This window comes from Podarcis filfolensis (assembly GCF_964270895.1).
Source record: "Podarcis filfolensis genome assembly, chromosome: 2".
Classification (NCBI taxonomy): Eukaryota; Metazoa; Chordata; class Lepidosauria; order Squamata; family Lacertidae; genus Podarcis; species Podarcis filfolensis.
This window is the reverse complement of record NC_139605.1, coordinates 48,284,632-48,307,047: the sequence shown is the minus strand read 5'-3', so window position 1 is coordinate 48,307,047 and position 22,416 is coordinate 48,284,632. Positions and strand designations below refer to the sequence as shown.

At 40.4% G+C, this 22,416-nt stretch overlaps 1 protein-coding gene and 1 long non-coding RNA gene across 13 annotated transcripts in view; one reads left to right on the top strand and one right to left on the bottom strand.

Annotated features, from left to right (window-relative positions):
* The window catches only part of LOC310757877, a 518,075-nt gene that overhangs the window by 250,701 nt on the left and 244,958 nt on the right, over positions 1–22,416 (bottom strand). The gene's annotated exons all lie outside the window — the stretch shown is intronic.
* Positions 1–22,416, top strand: part of ATP2B2 (ATPase plasma membrane Ca2+ transporting 2) — a 353,226-nt gene that overhangs the window by 121,178 nt on the left and 209,632 nt on the right. For all 12 annotated transcript variants that reach the window (XR_014545439.1, XM_083603273.1, XM_083603266.1 and 9 more), the window contains exon 3: positions 10,303–10,394. The gene's annotated coding sequence lies outside the window, so the exon portion shown is untranslated. The remainder of the gene's footprint in view (positions 1–10,302; positions 10,395–22,416) is intronic.

Sequence of the window (22,416 nt, the reverse complement as noted above, 5' to 3'; positions counted from 1 at the left end):
TGATGTGAATTAAAGGGGATATCATACTTCCTGCCAAAGCTAGTAGCCAAGTCTGAATCTGTAGTTTTACCTCTAATTTTATGGTTGACAGTTAGGCAGTGGAAATCTGATAAGCTGCTGTAAGAAACACCTTGCTGAATACCTTGCTAGTATGAATATTTCAGACCTAAGAACTAGAGAAGGGATTTGCATGAAATAAACCACCATATCCTTGCATCCATATTTTTCATACCATCTATCCTAGCTTCTCCCCATCACCACTTCACTCTCATTCTGGGGAACAGCAGCACCCTGTGTTTTCAAGCTGCCTTCTTCTCCCTAAGTTCCCATGTCATAGCCCATTTCCTTCAAGAAGGTTCCCTAATTCTCATTATCTTCCCTCTCCTCTCCTGAAGCAAAGCATGAAGTTAAGGATTCCCCCACCCAAGTCTGATCTGGGCCCCAACAAGGTCTTGTGCTGCTCTGTTTCTATGTTTTTCTGTATGTATTTATGTTTCTCTATGGCCGTGGATATTTCAAGAAGTATGAATGTCCAAAACATTGGATTAACAGCACCAAACATCTCTGGATTGTGTTTTTTTTTTGTTGTTTTTTAAGCACAACAGCAGAGGATTAAACTTCATTTAAGTTTTTTTTTAAAGCCTGTGTTCTGCTTCAGCAAAAAAGATAAACAGCCAGGGCTCTTCGGTACTTTGCAGATAGCATTCTAGACACCCTCAGATTGTAGGGCCAAATGCAGAAGACTGTAAGAATAACCATTAGAATAACCACCAGAAAGAAAGGCTGGTGTGAAGCTACAAAGGTTTTGCAAGTATTCAAGGAAGATTCACACCACTCGGCCACCTCTTATTTATTTCAAGGTTAGAAAAGGACAACCTCCTGCTCTCCCCAAAAGGAATTATGTAGGTGGGTCATGGCAGTGCAGATAGTTAAGCATTTGATACTTACTGTCAGAATTTCCAGTTGAAGACCACTGATTCCTTACATCTCCGAAACATCGCCTCTGAGAAATAACCTGTACTGCTACATTTATGACATAGCTAGGATTGCACAGAGATGCCATTTTGTATTAATCCTGAATCAGCCCAGCCACTGTTGAATCCTATGTCCCCTTTCAGACTGTAAGACTGGCAGCTGCTTGTGTTCTCTATCAGAAGTGAATAACGTATCAGTAAAGAACATGTGTATATTTAAGTTGTTCATCAACCAAATCCAAAGGCTCTAGAGCCACTCTGAAATTCAAACCAATGCCTGCTTTTAAAATAAAAGTTTTAGGAGTGACAAACTATTTCACAGTCCATCTGCTAATCAACACTAAGAGAAAATATATTTTCACAGTTGGTGAAAACAGGCATGTCTTGATTATAGATCCGCCTACCCTCAAGTGTCAGGACCTTTCTGAGAACGCCTAACAAATCTCAGCATGGCAGACGCACTTACAATCTTTTGTGTGCCATAGGCTAAATTAATCACTGCTAAATTAATTTCTACACGTGCTGTAGAGGGAAGTGAGGGGCAGGTGGGGCTCGTTAACCTGGGAAGGTAACCCATCTAGGAGAAGGAAAACTCTGATCCTAAACTTCTGCTGTCTTGTGGGATATCTTCAGCAGAAGAAAAGGCTAAGGAGCAAACTGTCATGAACTGGCAGGATTTCGGGGAGGAGGAAAAGGAGGAAGAGGATCCTGATGAGGGGTGCAGCTGGGAGTGGGTCACACGGGAGCAAGCTGGGGATGGGGAAGGAGAGGTTGTTGTAGACAACACTCATGGGGTGACAGAGGATGATGAGAGGGCAGGGACTAGTGTGTGGAAGCTGAGCAGTGGGACCCTTCGCCAGAGCAAGAGAGGCCCCCATCCCCATGAACATGGTAGGTCCTAAGACAAAGGGAACAGCGGATGGGGCACTCCAAGAAGCAGAGACAGGCCAGAGCCTGCAGCCTAGTTTACTAGCTGGCCAGGTGGGGAAGGAGGCATGTGATTCCTCAGCTGGGGCAAGCTGAGAGCAGGTGAGTGTCACATGCCTCATCAAGCCCAGATGCTGCAATCAGCAGGCACAGTATAAGAAGGTAGCAGAGCTGGTGTACTGTGTCTGCTCAACTGCCCATGTTGGGGGACCTCGCCTAGGATTCTCCTTGGACCTGCATGAGTTTCTACTTTGAGTTTGACTGCTGAGCTTACTTACTTATCTTGGCTTACTTGGACTGAGCCTGGACTGCATTTCCTGATCTTTGGACTTGGCTTATGTGGGTTGGCTTCTGGACTTGGCACACTGTCTGCCAGGGGATCAGGACATAAACCCTACACAAATAGAGTGGAGTCCTTATGATGGCTGTATCCCTAAAGCAGCCTTGTATGCCTCCTTCCGGCAACTCCTGCAGCCAAGCTGGTGGCAGATGTATTGCTCTCATCATAAATTACCAAATTGGGTGATTTGGGCTCTTAAGGATTTTGTCATTATATGTTTGCTTTTTATTCTAAAGGGCCATGAAAACAAGAGCGGATAGCCTATGTCATCATGGCTTCTCCTTGCTAGGCTAAGTGTTTTAGAAAGCTTTCCTATACATTAGTACTTGGGTGGTTTTTTGTTTGTTTCGGCACAAAACTCATTTTTCAGTCTGATGTCAGTTCAGGGTAAACTACAGAAGGACAAATATGTTATTTTTAAAGCCTTCAGGAACTAAGCATTCAGTTGGATGACTTCAGTTAATTTGGGAGAGAAAAGTACATTTTCTATTTTTATTCCTTCAAGTTTGCATGATATTTCTGAAGTCACAGAGGGAAAAGCCAGTGTTCTTATTCATGGAATCCTACAATGTTCTTTTAGTGACTGCTATTAATACTCTCTGTAATTCGTTTTCCCCCTCCCTTGCAGATAAGTTTGCATTAGAAGACCAGATTTGAGTTGGCACGGTAATAATGGGCCTATTCAGTTGTTAAGGGAAAAGAGCTTGTTATCAAGCGCTAAACTGCTGCTAGAGCCTTTGATTTATTTGTTAATCTTTGGTAGTAAATACTTGTCCTAGTTCAGCAAAATGGTTATGAAGTAAATATGTTTCACATTTGGTCATTTACAACCAGTAAATTGAAATTTAACCCAGTAGTATATGAATAATTTTATTATCTGTAATGTTGTGTGTGTGAGAGAGATTGTGCTTACTAGTACAGAGTACCATCACTTCTTTTTTTGGCTGCCCTTGGCAACCATTTTGTTCTGGCACCTGAGGCAATTTTATCAACATGAGTACCAGCACTTTATTTTTTATTTTCTACCATATAAATCACCATTCAACTGATATTTATCAAAACAATAGGAAGAGAAAACCATGCTGCGTTGTTAATTAATTTTGCCTGCTCTTTCATTTTCTATTAAACTATAAAATACTTTCTCATATGTTTTTGAAGCAACGTTATTGATAGCGTGTTGAGGTGATACGAAAGCTTTTCTGAAATAATGAAGAATTGCACACAGCATTGCAGTAACTTGTACCTTTATTTGTTTTACCAGAATTAAAATATGAGACCTAGCCTGGAAAAGAAAGGGGTGCATTATGATGGAAACTGGAAAGAAGACTGATGATTCTAAAATAAGGAACAAGGGCAGGGCAGTTCTCAATACTGTTTTTTCTCTCAGAATATGCTTATGTGCACATTTTCCTAGTTAGACTATTCCAATTTTACTTGTTACAGTAATCATTTTAAATCCGTGTACATTTTTTTCTCTGTAGTGTAAGTAATATTGAAATTAATATGGATCCTATCATTTCACACATATTTATTAGGCCTTGTACAGGTGCAATTCCTTAACCATGGTTAGCTCCCTCTTCCACCTCAAGTGCTAATTTTCCTAACCCTTCCCTGCCAATTCTTAGTCATGACTAAACAATATGAATATACTTTTTACACAATTCATTTCATTTCTGGCAGCCACATTCATTTCATTTTCCATTTGTTATGTCTTTTTCAACCATTCAGCCTGATAATGGAACTAAGACTGTTTTAGTGATTCTGGTAGACAATATTTGTCTAGAACAGCCTTCCCTGATCCAGTGGCCTCCAGATACTATTGGACGATAACTCCTATCATCCCTGATGATTGGCCATGCTGGCTGGGGCTGAGGAAAGTTACAGTCCAAAACATCTGGAGAATGCCAGGTTATTGAAGTCTCCTCTGGATATTGGAAAGGGAAATATCCCTGTTGATTCCCTTGAACTGCTCAGTGACCTATATTTGAGAAAGTTACATTGAGAAGCATGACTCTAGGGACAACTGTTTTCACTCATGAAATACTAGATCAAATAATGGACTGACTCTGAAATAAGTTAGTAGTCCAAAGATATGCTGTATCATTGGTATATGAGGTCAAGAGCAAAGACATTTAAAGACCTTGCTTTGGAGGTAAGGTTAAAGTAACTCTCAAGTTCCAGATTGGTAAAGATGCCCAGGATATTAATATTAGTAAATACACAAGCAAGGTGTAGCTTGATGTGCTATTTATACCAAAGGTGAATTTACCTTGCATTCATATAAGACATTTTTGTACTGGTTTTATTTGTCCTGTAGGGACAATAATTAACCTGAAGTATATAAATAAAATTAACAACAAAAACTTTTAATCAAATGGCAGGGCCTTGATGTATAGGGAGGGGGAAACCTTTAAGAAAAAGGAAAGAGAAGTGAATACAACAGATGGCTGTTTCTGACCATTGACTTAGTACAGTGTTATGATTTAACAGGCTTTTCAATACAAAGGGGAGATTTTTAAAAAAGTCAAAATAGAATGAGAATATTTCATGGAAATCCATAAAAATGGCAGGAAAATAGAGGCCATAAAACTCCTTGATAAAAACTCATTGGATGGTAAAAAGCCAGGAAAATAAAAAAGGGTTTTACTTGATGCCAAAAAGGCATTAAAGCAGGCACCTGGCAAGAGTCTCCTGGGAGAGAGTTCCTAATGATATAATCATTTAGTGAGTTGGTCAACTGTATCATTCTGCAAAGCAATGAGAAGAATTTTAACCACTCTCCTGCTTCCCCAGATGCCTGAACAGTAACAGGAGCATAAAGATTACTAGAATACAAAGTAGTTGCATGTATAACTCTGCTTAGGTTACCACTTGGTACATGGACAGCTGTAGTAGTCTCAGCATTCCTATGCTGAAATGGTAGTATGTGGGTAGTGGTCAACCATTTAAAGAGGGTTGGGGAACTTGTGACCCTCTAGATGTTGCAGGATTAAAACTCCCATTCTCCCAGACCATTGGCCATTCTGACAGGGGTTGATTGGCCGTTACAGTCCAATGACACCATTGGCTTCCTATCCTTGCCCTAAAGCAATTAATCTACACAATATTTCTGACATGGGGTGGAAGCTTAACATCACAAATTCTTTGAATACTTACATAATCATATCCCTCTGAGCAATTTGCAATAGCAAGGGCTGAGCTCTCTGGGGGAAAGAACAGCATTTTCCCAAATACAAAATTCTATACATTGAATATTTTGAATTGCACCTCAGTTCTGCTCCTTTGAAGGAAAAAAATATTCACCAAACAGGTTATACTAGTGCCCCCATGTTGCGGATGCAAGTTAAGTGTGCACTGTACAGAAATAATTTGCATGCATTGAGGATTCATGGCCACCAGGTGCATACTTTCTGCACAGTGCATACTTTCCCCCACAATGTGGGGGCAATATTAAACCCTGCGGGAGGATTGTTTTGAAAGTTTCCACTTCACCCATTTTTGTCCTTTATGCAAGGGACGCCACCACTTTCTAATAATAATACCTTTATTGTCGAGGTACAACCTGTGTACAAGAAAATTAACCAAGCCTTCCCCCCAAAACACTCAATCGCATTGCACTTTGTGTGCTTGTCGCCAGTGGTGGAGCTTCATGCTCCGGCACCAGGAGACGGAGAGCAGGCGGGGGGGCAGGGCTGGCGTGTGTCCTGGGGGCGTGGCACGCTGCCTGTAGGGGCATGGTGCCCAGCACAGGGGGGGGGGGCAGCCGCAATGGCACCCCACCGGGATTGCGCTGCCGGGGGCGGTGTGCTCCTCCCACACTCCTCTTCCTCCACCAGTGCTTGTCGCACAACACACCAACCCAGAAAGTCAGTTGCACTATATTATTTCTGCTGTGGTGGTTACAGTGGAATAATTACTAGCACAACAGAATCACAATACCACTCTGCACTTTAATTTGGTGTACCCATAGCAGCAGCATGTTTTTGTACAGTATTCCATTAGTTCAAATATCCTTATCCAGCAGTTGTAAGGTTGTAAGTTGAAAATACAATCATACATTATTGTTGCAGGTCTTTGAAACATAGATAAGGAGTGCCACACTCTTTCAGTTGTTCCACCATCACAAGCATTTCAGTTTGCACGGTGGAATGATCATAGAATTGTAGCGTTGGGAGTGATCCCCAAGGGTCATCTAGTCCAACCCCCTGCAATGCAGGGATCTCAGCTAAAGCATCCATGACCAGCCAACCTCTGCTTAAAACCCTCCAAGGAAGGAGAGCCCACAATCTCCCGAGGGAGTCTATCCTACTGTCAAACAGCTCTTACTGTCAGAAAGTTCTTTCTGATGTTTAGTCGGAATCTCCTTTCTTGTAACTTGAAGCCATTGGTGATCTCCCCTCTCTTTTTCCCACACATTATTTTGGGGGTTCTCCAGAGCCCGCAGAGCCAATTTGGGGGGACATGGGGTGCACAGGGGGAGGAGCGGGGGGAAAGCCCCATTGCATTAGCAGGACTCATTGCACTGGCTCCCTCTAGAGCCCCTGCTCAGCTGCATCCAGCGCATAGTGCTTTAAACACTATACACAATTATCTTGGTAATTCTTACAGCCCTGTAAAGTAGGTCAGTGTTATCATTCTTAGATTATGATGTGGGGTTAGATGAGTTTGGAAAAAAAGAACATCTACTGTAAGCATAGGGGCAGTGATGGCTGCATGCATTTAAAACTAATGCAAAGGATGTTGTAATAATTTAAAATTCAAATGTCACTCTGAATGCCATTACTTGAATGTGCTTCTAATCTTTATTTAATCTTTATTTTTACAATCTTGCCACCTTGTGGTGTGCTTTGGCAATGAAAGTTTGATTTAAATTCCTTTTTAAACTTGATGCATTTTATAAGACAATATGCAAATGACAGGAATAGTCCGTGGAACATACTGAGCAATCTGATTATGAAGAGTGTGATTTAGTTTTCTCTGTTCTGCCTTTAGCATATTGTATTTTTGGAGAAGTAAATAAAATTCTGTTAAATAAAATTTCCTGGGGAAAAACAAAACACTGTTGCGTGACCCCAATCTTCAAGCAGCGTGATTTTCCAGGAGTTCCATGCGTTTACCTAGGGTCTGTATTTTCTTTTGGGAATGAGGCACAGCAGAGACTGTGGTGCCTTTATGATATATGGTTTATTTACACACACATACAACCTGAGGCTACAATGGAGGGGTTCACAGCATCAACACCCCAAGAGGGTCTTGCTTCTCCCATGGCCGCAGTCTTGGATTCAAACAGAAATCAACCACCATTCTCTGACCCTCTGTCCAGCTTTTGCCTTTAACAGCCTGCAGCCTCCCCTCCCCCCCCGGTCACATCATGTCCAACCCCAAAACTCTAAATCAAACTCTGACTTTGTCTTCTATCTCCAAGTTGGAGATGGAGCCCCATCCATTTTCTGTCTGGCACAGAATCTCCTCTTCTTGGCGTTCTTAATAGCTCATTACTTTTCCTTTGTTGACTCATCTTCCAGGCAATTACCTCATGAGGAAGCTGGCCTGGCTTATATTTTAACAATTGCTGGATCCAGGGGTTCAGGAAGCTTGATTAAATTCTAACACTTACTGGGTCCAGGAATTTAGAAGCGTCTTGTACCCACAAACTCATAACAATACTAAAACACTAAAACCTAGTAATAAAATGAATCCTTTCTCCTTGTTGATGGGACCAGGTTTATTTGAGGCCATTTTAAATCTATACTTTCTAGTGAATGTTTACTCCCTCCACCATATGCTCAAAAGAGCCAACAACTGATCTATGGAAAATTGCAGTCTGGACGAACACACAACAGGGGTTTTGTTTCTATCATGGGCTTCATTCGCAACATGAATAACACAGCACCCTTGTATATGATGATGTCATTGCCATGCTCCAGGGCTTCTTATTTCAAACGTGAAATGAAATTCTTAGACTCACTGAGAATGAAGATTAGATCGATCAGGCTAGACTAAGTAAACCTAGAAAATAAAAATGCTAACTAAATGAAAATGAATGAAAAGCTTTCTGCACACAATGGCAACCCAAGCACAGAAGTGTCCTGCATGCTGTACTTTCTAAGAGTGGACTGAAGATAGGATAAGTCATTGTCCTCACCCCTTTCCCCACTTCCATTTCTGATGGAAAGTAGACTCATCAGAGAGATTGTTGGACATTTTGATTAGAATGTCTCTGAATTAAAGTGTACAGCATCACACGGGAGAGCTTTGGGTGGGAGGAAAGAGGTGTTCTACTTCTTTTGTCGTTATCTTTGCTGTTGTATCATGCAGTATGATATAAATTCCATTGTCTCTTGAGCATGGTGGAATCTGCTAATTGACGGAGAAAATAGACACTGATTAATGGGCAATTAGCAGCAGCCAAAAAATATTCACCCCAAAGCATCTGGAAGTTACACCCATCTGCAAGGGATGGAGGGGCCTGATTGAATTTTGGATTTTGCTGTGTTCAGACCTGTTAGATTAAGTGAGGATGCACCATTGGAACTACTACTGTTTGTACTTAAAATTTATTGCCAGCTATATGCTGAGTGCTGCTGCATAGAACGTGGCACTGGCCCAGAGAGTATAACCCAGTACTGTTTTGTGCATTTGCTTCTGTTCCCCAGCAGTAGTTGGAGTATTATTATTATTTCTTAATTGCTGCTCGTTTTCTTAACCACTACTCAAGTTTTAACTGGTGCTGTTGAAATTTAAGGGGGCATTAACTGGATGCTGATGATTTCTCCTGAAATTTTATACGCGGCTTTGAAGGGGCAATTACGCCTTTAAAAATGGCACACAAATCAGGAAATAAAACCACATTACACATCATTTTAAGTCACAATTTGAATTAAATAATGCTTTAAAGTGAATGAGCAATGTGTTGGGGGCAGGCTGCTCAAAAGTCCCTGGGGTGTTCCTGACCCACTCCTTCAGTGTGCCAGAGAAGTCGGCAGTGGCTCGCTTCCTGTTACATGCTGCCCTTTGTTCTTGGCTTGCCATCATGGTTTGTTTAGGAGAGAAACAGTGACGGCCAGTGAGGCGGCATGGGGTAGGGCGCTGTTGCACCGCACACTGCATTGGGAAGCTATGAGTCCCCTACCTGTTCTGCCTCACCAGCTGCTAGTGGGGAAAAAACAAAGCATGGGTACTGATTTGCTGCAATGGCGTGCCAGCCTCTGGTTTGTTTCTTCTGCTGCAGGCGAAAGGAGGGAGCAGGAGCGAAGCAACTAATAAACTTTTTAGCAGTGGCTACTTGCATGCCACACATTATTGAAGCGTTGTGTGCAAACTGGGCCTATAAATCTTCACCTGTAAGATCATTCTATAATTCTATCAGATTTCTGAAAGAGAACCAGCAGGCTGAATATCCTATTGCTTGGGACAGGAGGAGTGTGAAATGCCCTATACTAACTTTGCAAGCAGGTTTGATGCTTCAGATATGAGATTGAAATGGACCTGAAACTGGAGCCAGTGAAATGGTGGCATCAAGTCAGATGTTCTGCATCACTACCAGCAAAAAGGAGGAGGAGACTCAGCACTGTTATTTGATGGAAGACCCACATCTCCTATAATATCCAAAATGTTTTAGCCTCTTTTCATGCTGTTTATGTCATGTGTAAATATTAATGCAAAACAATGTGGGAGTGAAATCAAATGCACATTCTAGATGATGGCATTACCATCTGGTGAGATTAAGCAAAAACTGATTTTTACATGTGAAATTCAATTATTTTTTTAATAAGAGGGAAGGCTTAAATGTCTTAGGAAGCATACCTGCTATAAAAGCTCAGTGAGATTATACAATGTTCAATGGGCAAGACTGAACATTTTCTTGCATGTAAGGTATAACTGATACATTAGGAGAACCCTTCATGAACTTATATCTATAACCATACATATATTGCTAGAATCTTATAAATTCCAATCTGATATCGCAGTATTGTAGTCTGCTGCTATTCTCCTACTTCACTTGTGTCCTTTATAGCTTGTCATCTTGAATCTTTCTGTTGTGTTTTCCTCTCTCCTCAGTTGCGACATCAAGATTGATTAACCCTAGAAGAATCTGGTGATGTGACTCCAGTTCCAGTTTATCAACTCATTTCTAAGGATAAATCAGCACTGTGAGTTTTGTATGATGTTCTCAAAGCATTCTAAACAATCTTTAGCTTATCTATCAAGCTTAAATAATCATGTTTCATTGCTAACGAAAAGAAACCAGTCAGGCAAATGAAAATGGTTGGTTCACTATAATCCTTAAAATATTTGGGAGGAAGGGAACACAGCAGTGTGGCAATTGTTCCATAAACTTAGAATTGTAGAGTTGGAAGAGAACCTGAGGGCCATCTAGTCCAGCCCCTTGCAATGCAGAAATTTCAGCTAAAGCATCCATGACAGATGGCCATCCAACCTCTGCTTAAAAACCTCCAAGGAAGAAGAGTTCGCAACCTCCCCAGGGAGACCGATTCACGAGCATTTCAGCTTGCCAAATGGAGTGACCCACTTTATCTCACCCTGTGCTCTTCTGGAGATTATTTGGACCCCACCCCAAACCAATGAGGAGGCATATGGGGATAGGAGTGGGGAAAGCCCCTTTGTGCTAGTGGATGTCCTTGCATGTGTTTACACTAGTGGGACCTTTTGACTGAATCCGGCTAAGAAGCTCCCTCTTTTTGAGGATGCGGTTCTGTTCTATATTATGAAAAGACTGACACTGTAGGGCTATATGGATGTTAAGTTAGAAACTAATAGTGCTGTCCTATACATGTCTACTCAGAAGTAAGTCACTTGCCTTTCCTTGGCTTATTCCTAGAAAAGTAGGTATAGGATTTTTTTGCAGCTTAACAGCACATATTAACTCATAATAAAGTCACATTTAATTCAGTGAGGCTTACTCCCAGATCATGGGATTGCAGCAAGAAAGCTTCAGTGAACTCAGTGGCACTTTTCAATATACATGCGCAGGACCATGTTATAAAAGAAGCACATTTTAACACTTGATACTAGAATTGCATTGATAGTGAATTATTCAAGGGAATATAAAATTAGTAGTTGACCTGTCTGTAGTATCCTTCATGGCAGGAATCATTTTCTGGTATTCTGATTGCACCCCCTCCCCGAACAGAATTTAGATTATTTGCATTACACAATCAAGCTCATTTTCAAAGTATTTTGTATGTGCATTTGAGTCTTACTCATTCATATAAGATGCAGAGATTATCTAAATGTTATTTGACATGGAAATGTGTATTGTGTTCTGGTGATGCACCGTTACTTTCCACAATGTGAGCTAAATGACCACATTACCTGCAACTCTCAAACCAACTCACAATGATTTAAATCATATTTCATTAGAGTAAGTGTGTTACTTGAATTGCATGCCCTTAGCTATTAAAGTAAGAATATAGTCTTATTGACTGAAATGACAGAGCATCCTCAAGAATTCAGGTTTTCAAAATGTGGAATAAGTAGGAGTGTTACTTACTGGGTATTACAGTGAACTCCCATGGATGACACACAAGAATGGTAATTATTTCTCCCTAGTCCTTATTGCAGAGGCACTTAAGGTTTAATATTTACTTGCATAGAGGACAGTATGATGCATTTTTATATCTCCCATAAGTTCCTTTTAAATTCTATAGCTAGCAGCAGTTCCCAAATTTTATGTGTCTAGATAATGGCCTATATCTTATCAATTTAAAACAGAAAGCATTTTCATACGGTCTGTGCCAACCATTTTATTATAATTATTAATTCAGTGCATCATAAGTATGGCCACTTACTCAATCATTCCTATTGCACTGCATTAATCAATTAATATTACACTAATTTGTATTTTGGTGTGTGGTGTAAATTGAAGAGAGACAAAAATGTGATCTTTCAAATATCCTTAGTCATGCTTTAATGTCAAAACAAAAAATTTTTTTTTCCTTCCAGTAGCACCTTAAAGACCAACTAAGTTAGTTCTTGGTATGAGCTTTCGTGTGCATGCACACTTCTTCAGATACACTGAAACAGAAGTTGCCAGATCCTTCTATATAGTGAGAAGGTGGGGAGGGGTATTACTCAGAAGGGTGGTGGGAATGGGTGATTGGCAGATAGCTGTGATGAGCCTGTTGACGACTCTTAACGACTGCAATAGGTCTTACAGGAAAAAGCAAGGGGTGAGAAGGTGAAAAATGGCTTTGTCATGTATAATGAGATAAGAATCCAATGTCTTTGTTCAGACCAGGTCTCTCCATGGTTTTAAGTTTGGTAATGAGTTGCAATTCAGCAGCTTCTCTTTCCAGTCTATTTCTGAAATTCCTTTGTAATAATACAGCTACTTTGAGATCTTGTATAGAATGTCCTGGGAGACTGAAGTGTTCTCCTACTGGTTTCTCTGTCTTGTGATTCTTGATGTCCGATTTATGTCCGTTTATTCTTTGGCGTAAGGTTTGGCCTGTTTGTCCAATATAGAGAGCTGAAGAAGTGTGCATGCACACGAAAGCTCATACCAAGAACTAACTTAGTTGGTCTTTAAGGTGCTACTGGAAGGAAAAAAATTTTTTTTTGTTTTGACTATGGCAGACCAACACGGCTACCTATCTGTATGCTTTAATGTGTTCTTGAAAGTGAGTTCTTGCTAATACTTAAGTAATCAGACATTTAAATGCCTGTCTTTGGAAGATTAAAACACACTGAAATCCTGATCCTATAGATCTTTGCAATAGTCACATACAGAGTTCATCAACACTTCTGGTTGAGCTCTGTACCATAAACTCTTGGTACAGGTCAGAGAGGTTTCTCTTTTGTCCCACCACTTTCCCTGGGAAAACCCGCTGTTTATGATGCTGGCTACGTTGAGTTACCAAAAACTCACGCACAAAAATTATTGCACTGTGAAATGATGTGTTTATTTTCCTTCTCTAGACTTGCCTAATCTCTGCAATACAAAATAAAATTAGATTTGCCAGATGTCTGTGCTTCACTCATATAGGACATTGTGTTATTTTTCAAATAGTAAAAAGCTAATGGGGCCAGCAACTGTTGCCAGAGTTTGCACCTTGCAGTAGGACAGCCTATAATGCCAAGGGAAGGCTATGCCATGTCATCTCATTTCAATATTGGTAGAAGTCATCAAACTTCACATTCCTTAGCTATTAAAATATATGGATTACCACAATATAGCAGCACTTCTAGATTTCAGATTGTGTCCATGCCTGCATTTGTATAGCCTGTTTTTCTTCCACCCCACATTGTTCATCTGATCTTTTTGACATGATTGCCATTTTCACACCACAGCTAGGTGTCACTTACTTTCTTTTTGAGCCTCATTGCTGTGGAACTGTTCACCTTGCTATTACTCTGAAAGCCTCAGGGAAACAGCAGCTTTCTTGTAGGAGATGTGTGATTCACAACAGAAAAGGCTTTTTCCTGTCAATCCATCTTGAGCTAGTACTGAAATGAAAACAAAATCAATGACACGCACCTTGGTATATGCGACTAACTACAACTCCCCACCCGTCACTGTCTATTAAAACCACGTTGGCTATGCATATAATTGCATCTATTGCAGAATGGAGTAATTGCTGGCTAGCTGTGATCATGTAATGTGCCTTTGTACAGGGCACTTACTTACGGTCTAGGTTCTGAATATTGCAACTCATTTTAACTTGTTATTTCTTTCTAATTGCGGTAGTGTGATTGAGCATGCCTCTGTGACCCACCTGAAATTCAGTTGTGTTTGCATCTGAGAGATTGTCCTGCTTTTTACAAAATACCATATGCCTCAGCTCTGTGGAGCTACATGGCAGGAGACAAGATGCATTCCTGTTCCATAATTGCATAAGCCAGATGAGAGCTTCTATCCTCAGTTGGGCTCCCAAGCATATTGGAGCAATCCTCATTTACTTTCTGCAGTAGTCCCACAGAACAACTCTTCCCCCCTAAGGCATCAACACTTTCACCACATGCATAAACCAGAGGAACAAGGAAAGCAGATGGAACCCCTACATATCTGTTCCACCCCCCCCCCCAGTTCATCCTCAGCCATCCTGCTGCTTCCTGCAGGCTACTGGACAACAGCACATCTTGTATAGTGGTTGAGTTAATGGGCTCATCTCTGCTGTTTCTGTCCACATGGCTTTCATCTCTCGGCCCTCCTTCCCTTGCTTCTTCCTGCCTCCCTTTGCCTTAATATCCCAGCCAAATAGAATGAATACACTGCTCACCTTAGTACTTGCCTTCACATTTTGTGTTACAGAGAACAAATCATAGCAAATAAGGTAGCAAGCTGGTAGAAGGCAGAGGCATCTCTCCCTATTCCATCCAAACATGCTGCCCAAGGTGCTGCAGAAAGGACAGAAATGGGGGTGGGGAGATTGTTCACACAAGTCAAAGCTTGTGAGCCAAGCCAAAGAATTAGCTACCTTAGTATTAAATGTGCAGCTGCATGTTGGCAACTAATTTGTTTTTATTCTTAGGTGGGTTTATGAAATTTCCTGAACCATAAAGAAGGAAGCTGTTCAGAACTACTTCCTTCTTTCTGCATTAATATATCAATATAATCATAGTGTTATTCAGAGCCTTCTTTCACATGTACTGTACACATGTTTGCCTTTTGCTCACCATGAGCCAAAGTCTGCAGTCCTTTATTTCATAAGATCTTATTAAAGCTTTTTCATAAAACAATAAGATCAAAGAAACGAGTCTAAGCAGAAACAAAATGGAACAAAAAAAAAGAAAATATAGAGTCCTTTCTCAAATGTAGCTCTTAACCCTTGTCACACACAGAAAGAGGTGGATCCTCCCAGGTCTCACCTGGGAGCTTTCTTTTCTTCTCCCAGTCTCTCGCCCTGGGAGATCTTTGCTTCCCTGCTTTTCATTTAAGGTCCTTCTGCCAACCATCCACTACCTTCATGTGTGTGTAATCCATGGACCCTGGTAACAGACCAGAGGATACCAAATAAAAATTAAAGAAAATAGAAATAAAAGAAAGAAGAAAAATAAATAGGACTTCCAATTTTCTGTCAGTTACATAAAGGAAATTATTAAAAACATTCACTCTTGGATATTCTAATTTCTGTCAATCAATATTTCCCCAGTTTTCAGACCAAAATGTCTCAAATTCATTCCTTTTCCATTTCACACAAAAAGTCCAAAAGGGATTCTCTAATTATTACCATTAATAAATGTCAGCAATGTTTTTTGTCTAATCAAACATATCAACTTTGCCTCCAATAACTTCAACAAACCATTCTTCCAATATTAAACAATAATAAATCTTTCCATCTTTGCCCATATAAGCCAGTACAGAAATACATATAGGCATTCAAGGGTTATTATTACTGACCCCCATGTATCCCAGTCAGTCAAAAAGTAATGGTAGCTGTGTTGACCCATAAGAATTCCAAAGTCCATATTAGAGACTGCGGTGTTAAGCGGACTTCTTATTCTTATTCTAAAACTAATGGAGCAAATTTCTGAAATAAATAAAACAAGCAAAGCATAACTGGGAAAACCTTTAAGTGGAGAAAGCCAAATTATTTCCCTGCCTTGGACCCTATTGTCTCATTGAAAAGGAAGCAAAATTAATTTCTGGCTGGGGATAGCAAAACAGTTTGACCCACCTATGGCTCCAGGTTTGCCAAGGAAGAGCAATATGAGATGCAACATGCCTTACAAAAGAGACAAGCTATTCTTATTATACAAGCACCTGGCGATAAAACAGTGCAATTAAGTTTTCATTATCAAAGAAATCGAAATACTAGTACTGAAATTTCACTGCTAGCCAATATTCTCATGATGCCCTTATTCAAGGAGAAAACAAGGAAGTACTTTAAAGGAAATGTTAATACTGTGTTGAAAAGGTTCCACACCTGAGAAGCAAATATAAATACAGTGCAGGAGGTGGTTTCTGAATAGAGTACGTGGTTTTTCAGTGTGAATTGTCATTTTGTAAAAAGGATGTGTCAGATCTTGATTTGGGTTACCCTGTCAAATATGAAATGACTTTTCTCTTTCCCCTTGACTGTGTTGTTAAAAGGTAAACACAATCAAAGGTAGAGCACACATAGTGGCATGGGGTGAAAGAATCCCTTGAAATGGCATTGTGCTTCTGTGTATGATGCAAAGGATATATGTATTTTCCCTCCTTTTCTTCAAATATTTTTCCCCTCATTGGATCAAAATATTTTCAACTGGATACCAGATACACATTTACATATTATTTAAATTCCATGCCAATTTTCTTATTTAAAAGTATGGAATGGATTTTGGAATGTGAAAACTGAAATGGACCAGAAATGCACTGACCCATCCTTATTTTGCAGTGTATTTAAGTGCTGTCCTGCCCACCATTCCCCCTTCTCGATAAGCAACAGTGACCTGCCTGCCAGAAAACTAGCTAGTATAGTGGCTTTGCCTCACCTTGAGAGAGAGACTTCTTATTCTTATTCTAAAACTAATGGAGCAACCCCCCCCCCACCTCAAATCAATCAAGAATGATGCTGGAGACATTTTGATCCAGTGGGAGACACCCGCTAAGGGAAGAGGAAAAGGTATTTTTTTTGTGGATTCCCCTCCCTGCAACCCCCAGCACCCCAATAATCTGTTTTGAGGGACCCCAACTATGCAGAACAGGGACGCGGGTGGCGCTGTGGGTAAAACCTCAGCGCCTAGGACTTGCCGATCGCATGGTCGGCGGTTCGAATCCCCGCGACGGGGTGAGCTCCCGTTGTTCGGTCCCAGCTCCTGCCCACCTAGCAGTTTGAAAGCACCCTTAAGTGCAAGTAGATAAATAGGTACCGCTTTATAGCGGGAAGGTAAATGGCGTTTCCGTGTGCTGTGCTGGTGCTGGTGCCGGTTCGCCGGAGCAACTTTGTCACGCTGGCCACGTGACCCGGAAGTGTCTGCGGACAGCGCTGGCTCCCGGCCTCTAGAGTGAGATGAGCGCACAAGCCTAGAGTCTGTCAAGACTGGCCCGTACGGGCAGGGGTACCTTTACCTTTACCTAACTATGCAGAACAGATTTCTGGATAGGTGTAGGGGAAAGGGGACATCAGCAAAAGTCACTTCCCCCAGTCCTCTTTTGGTGATGCATCTACTGGAGCAACAGTGCGTGGTGGACTAATTGGACCTCACCCTATATATGCCTAGTTCTGTAGATGTAATTGTATCGGTAAGCCATAAGTAAAGTAATATTGGCAAAGGCCCTGAAAGTTCCAATAATAAGTTATAAAGGGTATTTATAAGATTAGGACTCTAGGGCCCCAAAACTGTGTGCTTTCTACACACTCTGTGGAAACATGTATGGTTCAGGAAGACAAATATGAACTCGGAACAAAAGTTGCTCTTTTGACTTTTCCAAGGGTTAAGACTATTTGGGCATATTAACTGTTTCTAAATATTGGCTGTGCTATACGCTATGTTTAATTGCTCTTCTTCTGCCACATTGGATGGCTGTTTTGTGGGTACTCTGTATAACCAACTCTATCCCTGTGTGGGGATAGAGCAATAAAAACATAAATGCATTCTTTCTTTCTTTCTTTCTTTCTTTCTTTCTTTCTTTCTTTCTTTCATCAGTCATTTTCTTTTGAAGACATGCTTTATTGCCAACTCCCCTAGTCAGTCCTAATATCACCTGATGCTCAGCATCTACTCCTCAGTATAGGATGTATAGCTGATTTTCAGTACAGTAATGTTGGAAGAATTCAGCCACACTTAGTATAGAGAAGGCTGGCTCTTTATTTTCTGCAGTTGGGGAAAGAATAGTGTGCTAATTATGCGAGACAGACGCTGAAGTATGAATGAATAATTCTGAAGATGAAATGTGGTGTTTTTAATCCCATTAGCTATTAAGAAATATTTCCATCTGGAAAAGACCAGATCTTGATAGGTTTAATATGAATGTTTTTATATTGATTTAACACTTACCAATATTGTGTTTACTGCTGTGCAGTTGTTTACATGTTTCTGAAGCAACTGCTGCACACATTTTTCTGGGTTATGTAGTTGCTCTTTTAATTTTTGCACATTTATTTTTTGTTTGTATATTCACATTATATACTGCTGCTTATTTAACCGTGTTTCTATAGCTCTTGGATCTATATAATGGAAAATAAGCTGAGGCAACTGTGTTAAGATGTCATCACATATTGCTAGTTTGGAATGAGAATTAGAATTTGATCTCATTGATCACCTATCCCCCTGTAACTTCACTTACAATGCTGGCACTTACCCCAAATTTAGATTAGTTAATTGGGATTTCTATACTTATACTAGAGTCAAAATGCATGTGCCACCATCTAGAGCAGGCTTCCTCAGCCTTGGCCCTCAAGAAGTTTTGAGACTACAATTCCCATCATCCCTGACCACTGGGAGTTGTAGGCCAAAAACATCTGGAGGGCTGAGGTTGAGGACGCCTGATCCAACTGAAGACAACTGAAGACTGTCTGATGCTGTACTGTTTTTAATATTCAGTTGGAAGCCGCCCAGAGTGGCTGGGGAAACCCAGCCAGATGGGTGGGGTATAAATAATAAATTATTATTATTATTACCATATTATTATTATTATTATTATTATTATTATTATTATTAGACTTAACCTGTGTAGACAACGTCAAGGAGAGCTCCAGCTCTCTGCTTCTGTGCATGTGAAACCTCCGGGATCTGACAATTAGTCAAAACGCTGCTTTGGTTGAACTTAGTTGGCCTGTCTACCTAGCAATTGCTTGACTTGCTGGGCCTTGCAAGGAAACATTCTAAATGGCCCCCAATAACTAATAATAAAGGCCGTGCCTCTCAGGGGTCCCTGGGGCTTTGGATTCAACATCTCCCAAGCCACTGATTTCTTACCTGTACCTGCTCCTCTTCACAGCTTTTACACAGGCCATTGCTATGAGGAAGACTGCTGGAGGTTGCTTTCCATGCTTCTGGATGCAGCAGGTGCCTTCACAGCAGTGGAAGATTATCCTCCACATTATCCTAATACTCTCCAGCAGCACAGACCGGGGGTTAGGTTGGTCTCCATTAAAACCTGAAAGGGCAGGAGTTCCAAAGTCATTTCTCGATGACCTGTTTCTTGAAAGTGCATCCTGCCTTGTTTGCAGAATGTTTGTGAGGAAGTCATACAATGTCCATGGTTGATGGAGCATTTGTTCTGATTTGTGAGGTTATACAATGTCATTCAAAGCCATGGTTATCTCACATGTTTCCATCCATTTCCCTGTCACTTTCCTTACTTCAAAAAGTTCAGGAGCTTTCTGGAAGCGGGTTTGTTACAGAAGAGCACCAAATCCACTTTAATTGCACAACCTGAATTTGCTGGTATGCAGCTGAATCCTGACTGCAAAATTGCAGCAATCTGAAAGCAGCCTAACTACTATTAATCATTCTATACCTGCTTTTCTGAAGTGGTAAAAGTGAGGATTTTTTACATTTTTACAAAATGTAAAAAATGGAATAATTTTTCTTTTGGTATGCTTTTCAGTATGCTGCAGATATCAAAAAAGGAAGGTTAAAAAAGACTGCTGTAAAAAAGGAGGTAGAGACAGAGAAAGTGAGATATTACGATTTTACTCTTCTCACTGGAAGAACACCAATTCTTTCCTATTTTCTGTGTTTAGATTGGTGCCTAGCAAAATGGATGTTTTACTAGGTTCCTGTCAAATTGCCTCTTTAGTACATCATTAACCAACAAATGCTTTTGAATATCAGGTCACAGGGATAGTGTTCCTGATGCCCAGCAGCTTCAGTAATTGCAGTTGCTATACAGTGACTGCAGTGTAGCAGCAGTGGTCCTTTCCATTGTTGAATTGTGATGCCCTTTAAAGGGTATCTGTAGGGTGAATAAGATGCTAATACTAACAAGGAAAAAAGGCCAACATATTGCCTCTGTTTCTTCGGGTATTGTCTTGATGAATTGATTGGGGAAGGTTTGCTCATCTTTCAAGACCTTGATTTAAAATTTCAAGTTCAAATTTAATATCTGTTATTTGCAAAAACATAGTCCATATTCGTTTTCTGTTTATGAAAACATATCACTCAGGATGGCTTGCAATATTTAACATTACTGCATTATGCAGTTGTTCCAAAACTGATAGAGTTGAGGCTAATGTCGAAGACATACATAGAAAGGATAGGGAACCATTTTAAATGATATGACCCAAAGTAACAAATAAAGAAAAGAAAAAAACCAACCCAACCTGCTGGTGAATTCTAGCTGTGCAGAAACTTGGTGGCCCTCACCATTGATTCTGTCAGTGTCTCCAGCTAAAAAGAATGACCATAGCTGCTTTAGAATCTGGATCTGACAGCGACAGTAAGGATATTGAAAGTGAAATAATGACCTTTAACATTGACAATTATACTACTGGAACCATTTGTTAGATCATCTGTTTATTGACAAAGCAACTGAAAAGTAAATACACTTTTTAAAAATCTCTCTGTTCAAGAACACTGTGAGTGACAGCAGCTTTGTGTTTTCTGTGCTTCAGTTGCCAGTATAATAACAGTCACAAGGAAGTAATAACTACTGTGTTTGTTTATATTTCCTATATGACCCATAAGATTTCCGTAGCAACTTACATTGTTGCTTTACTCACCAAACCTCATCCATTCTACTAAGAGATACTAACTTGGCTTCACTAGGTGATGTATTTCCTCAGGTACTGGAGTGCAGCAGGTATCTCCAATTCAAGGATAATATGGTAATATACATAAGAGAGAGGGGACTTAATGCATGTTTTGTTCCTGGGTTCACACAACTTGGGAAGACAGCCAACAAAGAAATAAATCTATAAATGCAAATGTTAAAAAAATAAAACTCACAACACAGCATGGAAAATGACAAAACAGGAGTGTGCTGCATCTTCTCAAGAATAACAAAACAGAAAATAGTCAATAACATCCAGAAACTACTTTCATATACAGCAAACACAGGATGGAAATTATTTTAGCTTACACACTGTTTTAGCATTCACAAAAGAGCAGAATCTGGGGGGTGGGGTGGGGGTGGGATATAATAAAAAACCTGCTTAGAGTGTTTTGGCCATTGGAGTTACATTTAAGTATACAATACTATTATTTATTTAGTACTGTAGTACTATAATATTTATCATATATTTAGTTAGCAAACAAAATACTTTTGTTTGTTTGTTTAAATGTGCTTTTAGTCTACTCTTACTTGATAACAAGCCCAAGGCAGGGTACAATAGAGTACAGTAAAACATAAAACAATCCAACAATATAAGTGTCAGCATAGATGAAATACAAAACCATAACAGGGAGAATACAGCAATAAAGCAGCCAACCATATGAGAAAACAGATGTATTTGCAGTTGACAAGAAAAACTCAGTACAGTATCTGAGGGGAGGGCATTTCACAGTCATGGTGCTGCAGCAGAGAAGGCCCTTTTATAAGTCACCACAATGGCATGACTACCACGAGGACCTCCCCTGCATGTCTCAACTCTGGGCTGTTTAGGTCCCAGTTGTTTAGAACTTAATATGCTATTAGAAGCACCTTGACAGCCATTGTAACTCTATTAGGACAATTGTTATATGGTCTTGATAACTGCTCAACAACTGAGCAGCTGAAGCTTTGGGACCATTTTCAAGGGCAGCCCATTAAAATATTTTCTGGGAGTTCACCAGTACACATGGGTGTAGTGGCTAGGCTATTCCTTTCCAGGAACTACTTTAGCCTGAGAACAAGTTGACGCTTGTAAAAGGCACTCCCGGCAAGCAAGGCACCTTGCACCCCCAGTGACAGTGATGGATCTCTGAGCATCCACAGACTATGAACCTGCTCTTCCAAAGGGATTGCATGCATGACCAAACCAGGATTGACACCTAATTCCCAGACCCACAAGGTCTCTGTCTTGTCAGGATTCAGTCTCGGCTTATTGTCCCTCATCCAGCCCACCGCAGCATCCAAGCACTTTAGAAGACATCTGAAGGCAGCCTTGTTTAGGGAAGTTTTAAATGATTGATGTTTTAAATGTATTTTTAATATTTTGTTGGAAGCTGCCCAGAGTGGCAGGGGAAACCCAGCCAGGTGGGCGGGGTATAAATAATAAATTGTTGTTGTTATCCAGAACTCACACAGCCTCACCTGATTCCAGTGTCCAGAAAAAAAATAGAACTGATTTCAGCATGTTGTAG